Genomic DNA, 6,808 nt, shown 5'->3' with positions numbered 1-6,808 from the left:
GGAGTGGAACCATGTCTTACAGACGCATTTACCCTTGCCTATAGGCTTCTCGGCTTTGGTCTGTGTATTGAGGGTCGGGGATAGTAGAGTAACTTTGCTTCTCCCCAAATAGTGGGCAGGAGCGATTTCGGGCGAGGAGGGCGTGTTTTGAACTATAGTGGGCGTGAGAGATTTCGGGAGAGGATAGTGTTTCTGAAATAGTGGGCGCGAGCTATTTCGGGCGAGGAGAGCGTGTTTTTCCGACCATGGTTTATGAATTATTCGGCACATCTCATTTCGGCCGAGGAGAACGCGCGCTTGGATAAAGTTACGAACCTACCCTTGATGTACAATGGGCCAATTGATGCGTGTCCCACATAGGACGGTAATTTCGCGTCTCCCATTTATTTGCTTGGGCGAATTCCACCGAGCAGAGAGGATGTTTAACGGTTCGTTCAAATTTTGGGAGAACGAGCATCCACGTCTACCTTACGATTTATTAGCTTGCCACTTCTTTTTTAGATGGAGAGATGATGCTCGGGAGTAATGTGTTTTTACATGCTCGTTGCTAGCGATTTACTATATGACAAATAGTTGACCCACTCAAAAACGCGAATCAAACCCAAAATGAAATATCTCGATTCAATGAACTAGCTCGTTCAGTAGGTCAAAATAGTGAACTAAATCCAAAATTGAACACCTTAATCGAGTAGCATGTTGTACAGTATTATAGTGCTCCATGAACATGTTGAAAGTCAAAGTAATGAACTTGTTTGATATACGCATATATCCGTTCATGTGTGGATTGCAGACAACATGTTCTCCAATTTAAATATTTGAATGCAAGTTTATATCGAAACATGGTTTATATCAGTCTTTGATGCATGAAACGTGACCTCCCCCTCTCCCGGACTCCTGTTCTCTCTCTCTCTCTCACTCACTCACTCTCTCACCGACAATCTTCAATTCTGTCACACGCATCCGACACAAAAACCTTGTTGGTCCCTCTCCCTTTCTCTCCATCTCTCTCTCTCTCTCTCTCTCTCTCTCTCTCTCTTTGTGTGTGTGTGTGGGGGGGGTCTTTCTAGTTCGCATTCATATATACACCATCTATAGGTCTCTCTCGCACACTATGTATGATACTCTAGCTAGTCCAAGCTAGATATCTTCGGTGCACTCATCGTACGCACACAAATTCCTTGGCTCTTTGCCCGTTACTCTCTCACGCACCACTATGTTGTCTCGGAGCTCTTCCCCCCCTCTCTCAAACTCTCCATCCACCTGGGTCACACATACACATGCATATCTCACTCGCACTCGATAGGCCCATCTAAAACTCTATCTCTCTCCCTCGTTCTCTCTCCATCTCACACGCACACACACACAATCTCATGCCCAACTAGCAAAGTATGATGGTCTCTCACTCAATTGTAGGCACACATAGTCCCCCCTATATGTATATGACTAGCTAATCTTAGTCGCCATCACAAACATGTGCATGGTCTATCTCGATTTCTCTCGGGGCATCTTTCTATCGCGCATGCACTCCCTCGATCTCCCACCCATATAGTCCCCTCACGATCTCGAGGGGATCTCTCTATCACAAACACACCCTCTCTCCCTCCCCATACGTCCATGCCATCCATGTGTCCCTCTCGACCTTTTTTCCTTGTTGGCCAGACCTCTATTGGACATGTGCTACAGGGGTGTCTCTCTCCGTTGCAAACAATCACACACTAGCTATCTTCGTGTATGTCCTCGCCTCGCTTTTCCATCTCGGAGATGCATGTGTGATATGTTCGCATTAGAAAGGAAAACACACACTCTCTCCCTAATTTATCGTTTGTTGTCACTTTCTCTTTCACACGCATACTCTTTTTGCACACTTACTCATTCTCCTTCACACGCAATTGATCTGTCTCGACTAAGGCACTCTCCTCCGTCCATAGCATATAGATTTATTGAAAAGTCAAACATCACAAAGTTTGACCATGTACGTGGAGACAAACAATTACATCTAGTACGACAAACATATACCATTAGATTCACCATGAGATGTAGTTTTGTATGATGTATCTTTGGTATTGTAGATATAAATAACATTCGTGTTAACCTAATCAAAGTTTCCAAAGTTTGACTTCTAAAAAATTTACATGCACTGCCTTATCGAGCGGATGGCATATATCTTTCCCCCTCCCAGCTATCTGACGCACCACTCAGCCTTATCGGGGCTCCTCAATCTCTCTCAAACTTTATTGGTCGGTTTGGTTCATGACGTGACCCTCATGCCTTGATGGCCGGTACTACCTGGTGTGGACGTGAGATGTAAAATATTTCTGCCTGGCCAGGCTTGTGTGGTGTTGAAGCATTTGGTTCATGCCTGGGCCAGGCAAAGCATCAACGTCACATCAATCAATCCATGCATCAACTATTTAATGCTAATATCCATCCATGTTGCTGTTAGCCTCGTGGCCGCACGACCAGGCACGGCCAAGCGTTCGAAATCGTTGCTTGGGCCAGGCTACTTGCAGTGTCTGGAGTTCAGCCAGGCTAATTAAAGTGCAAGGGGAACCCAGCCCAGGCGGGCTTTCTTTTTCACAGGGTAGCAACCAAACAAGCGTGCATGAAATCCGGCCACAACCCCAAGCCACACAAAAGATGCTCACGACGCAAGCCAAACTGGGCTTATATCTCCCTGGTTCACACATACACATGTCTCGCTCGCGCTATACATATAGACCCATCCAACACTCTCCACCCTTGTTCTCTCTCCATGTGACACGCACCCCCCTAAGTACCATAATCCCTCACTCCATCATAGGCTCTGTTTGGATCCATGGGTTAGAGTTAGTTTGGGTTAGTTTAGAGTCAACTAACCCAAAAAGATCCAAACATGAGGGTTAGTTTAGGTTAGATGCATCTAACCCATCCAAAAAAACTAACCCATCCAAGAGGTGCGTATTTGGGTCTCGGGACCACTAATAAACACTTTTTTCTCTCGCTCTCCCCGCAACAGATCCCTCCCCACTTCCTCGAAGCTTCTCGTCCTCTCCCTCCCTCCCTCTCGCACCGCCTGTGAAGGTGCCTCGCCGTATCTGCGCTCCATCTAACCCTGCCATCCAAACACCTCTTTACTTAGAGTTAGTTCAGGGTTAGTTCAGGGTATGAATCTAAATCTAACCTCTAACTGAGTTAAAGTATCCAAACAGGTCCATAGGCGCAAGCACTCCCCCTCCTAAGTATGATTATCTCTTACTAGCCATCAGGAACACATGTATTGTCTCCTTCCATCCATACGTCTATCTCGATATCTCTCAGGGCATCTTCTATCGCGCACACACCTTATCACTCGATCTCCCACCCATGTAGTCCCATCACCATCTCCAGGGGATCTCTCTATGAAAAGCATACACTCTCTCCTCCCCATGTCTGCATTTTCTCTGTACGTCTCTCTCGACCTCTCTCCCTTGTTTGTCAGACCGCTCTTGGCCACGTGCTAGGGGTCTTCCTCTCTCGGTTCCAAACAACCACACACTATCTCCTCACCTTGCCTCCATTGTGGAAGATGCATGTGTGATATGTTTGCATAAGACACGCACGCTTTTTCTCTACTTTTATCGTGTGTTGTCCATGTCTCTTTCACACACGCACAGACACTTTTTTCAATCTCTCTCTCTAGGGACTCTGTCATGTCCATAAGCATATGGATGTTTTGAAAAGTCAAACCTAAGAAAAGTTTGACCAGGTATATCTGGAGAAAAACATTTACATCTGGAACGATCATTAGATTCATAACAACATGTACTTACTTCATACTATCATTTATCTTTGGTATTGTAGATATAAGTAATTTCTTTATAAACTTGGTCAAAGTTTCAAAAGTTTGACTTAAAAAAATGTTGTAACTACATTATCGAACAGAGGGAGTAGCTCTTTCTCTCTCTCTCTCTGCTATCTCTCATGGGCCTCCCCTCTCACTCGAACACTCTATGCTCACTGTGTCAGCGTATAACTCCGTATATTGTTTAGTTGACCGGTCAACCAATCCACATGTTGCGTTGTCAGCTCGTGTTCTGTATCTTGGTGTGCTGGCCCATGTGGCAGTGGGTGAAAATAAGTAAACTAGAGGGGTAGCACCCCGTATGCTACTAAATTGAGGGCGCATTGAGGACAAACTTCTTGCGCGCGAAGGACGCACTCGCGCACAATTCACCACTGCGCGGCGGCATGCACAGAAGGACGCACTCGCGCACACCCAGCACACAACACACACCAGCACACGTGTACACCAGCATCGCCGCCGGTTGAGATGGACAGCGAGGCAGCCAACAAGCGGAGGCGGCTTGAGCCAAAACCGCATCCGGCGAGCCTGGACTTCATCAGCAGCCTCCCCGATGACATGCTGCTAGTCATCATCGTCCTCCTCCCCACCAAATCTGTCGTGCGGACCACCCTGCTCTCCCGGCGGTTGCACCCCCTCTAGCGTTGCGTCCCCCTCAACCTCACCATCGACATCTGCCTCTGCGACGGGGATTGCAAATGCATGGCCGCAGTCTCCAAGATCCGTTCATCGCACCCTGGGCCAGCCAGACGCCTTGACATTCGCATGTTCAGCACCAACTGCAAGGTCCAACCCAAGTTTGACGAGTGGTTCTTATCCCCCGCCCTAGATCAGCTCGAGGAGCTCAGCTTTGAAGCTTGACAATGTCGCTCTCTGTCATCGTCCGCGCTCCGCCTCATGCCAACACTTCGTTGCGCCAGCTTCAGCTCCTGCTATCCTCCCCAGATTAATGCCGCGCCCGCCCTTCTTCTCCCTCAACTGAAGCAGCTCGACCTCTTCGACGTTGTCATCTCGAAGAAGGCTATGGAGCACCTGCTCCGCAGCTGTACTGCGCTCGAGTACCTTCGTCTTGAGCAGATCCACGGGTTCATTAGCCTCCACATCGCCTCGACGAATCTCCGATGGATTTATGTGTCTTGCTGGCCCCGCAACAAGACATCTGTTGGGAAGAGATCATTCTAGCTATTCCACGTTATGGTTCCTTGAGAGATTGATTGTATCGGATCTAGAAGGTCCAACAAAAATCAGGGTCATTGACGCGCCGAAATTGACAGCGTTGGTGTACTCGTCTGCCAAATTCTCCGAACTCTTTATTGGATCCGTAATCGTTCAGGTACAACACTCATCTTCTTCTCCGTCTTCTTCAAATTCACATTTTTAAATTTCTTCTTGATGTATTTACGACCATCTTCCAGAAAACGATTCCCACAAGCTTGACCCAGTCCATGCGCAGAGTGAAGATCTTAGCACTAAAATCTACTGTCCCCAATCTGGATCAAGTTGTTGGATTCCTTACATGCTTTCCGTGCACGGAGAAGCTACTCATCGAGGTGAAACTTCTTTCCTATAAGTAAACGGTAATCACAACGTAGCTCAATTTTTTCGTAATTTTCCCAAATTATGATGACAAGTGTAGTGTTCAAAAGTGCATCTATGCACTGCACCGAAAGAAATGTTTTTAGTATTTTTTCTCACGTGATCACCTGCATCATTTTTATGTTGTACTACTACTATAGTAGCCTAGGCTAGTCATAGTGGAAAGTAACTTAGACTACTCCAGTAACTCTATGGTTATCCTAAGAGCAAGTACTACCTCCGTCCTGGTTTACTCTTCCAATTTTGTAGTATCAAAATTTGACCATAGATTTAACTGACAAAATGTTAATGCATGTCACTAAGAACTTATCGTTGGATTCATATTTGAACATAATTTCAAATGGTGTAATTTTTAGTGACATGTGTTGGCATTTTCTTAGGTAAATCTATGGTCAAAATTTTATACTAAATACGAGGTAGTATTCCCTCTGTCCCAAAATTCTTGTCTTACATTTGTTTAGATACGGATGTATCTAACACTAAAATGCAACTAGAAACATCCGTATTTAGACAAATTTAAGACAAGAATTTTGGGACGGAGGGAGTACAAAAGTGGGCTATGTAGGCCAAAACATGTGCCAAATTCACTTGTGATGCGTTTGGCATCGATGCCCCTCCATTGCTCGCCTGATGCCCCAATTTGGATCACCTACTTTGCTCCGGTGCCAAATTAATTCACGCAATGAAAAAACACTGCGTGGGAGAGAGAGAGAGAGAGAGGACCGAGGCAATAAAAAAACACTTGTTTGGGAGAGTGAGAGGCGGGTGTAGTTGGTTTGAATGATTTGTTTATACATGTGGGTCTATGTGCACAGCAGTGCCAACTCTCTCACATCGCGAGAGCGGTGCCAAAATCTTTTGATTTGACATCGATGTGTATTATGTGGCATACTTTCGCAAAATATGGCATCGGCCACATAGTGGAAGGCAACAAATGCCCAAGCTCTTCACGTGCTCCTAGTTAAATGAGAGGAAACAGAAAGAGAGAGAGAGAGAGAGAGAGAGAGAGAGAGAGAGAGAGAGAAATATCACTAGCCAGCCAACCCTATCGTATGAGCGAATGATATTGGTACCTCTTGATGACACGACAATCTTATGCAGCCAGCTGCTCTAATATGTACTCTTCTTTTGCAGATAAAAAAAGACTCGAAAGTGAAAAATGTGCTGCACTATAACAATCTCATCGAATGCCTTGATCTCCATCTTATAGAAATTGATTTGATCGACTACTGACACTAGTGCAGAACCGGCCTTTAGTGCCGGTTCGTAACGGCCTTTAGAGCCGGTTTGCCAACGAGCACTAAAGAGTGGGGACTAAAGCCCCCCCCTTACCGGTTCGTCACAAACCGGTGCTAAAGTGGCACCACGTGGCACGAGCCAGACCCGTGTGCG

The sequence above is a fragment of the Triticum aestivum genome, chromosome 2B, assembly GCF_018294505.1.
Source record: "Triticum aestivum cultivar Chinese Spring chromosome 2B, IWGSC CS RefSeq v2.1, whole genome shotgun sequence".
NCBI lineage: Eukaryota > Viridiplantae > Streptophyta > Magnoliopsida > Poales > Poaceae > Triticum > Triticum aestivum.
This window is presented reverse-complemented; position numbering follows the sequence as displayed.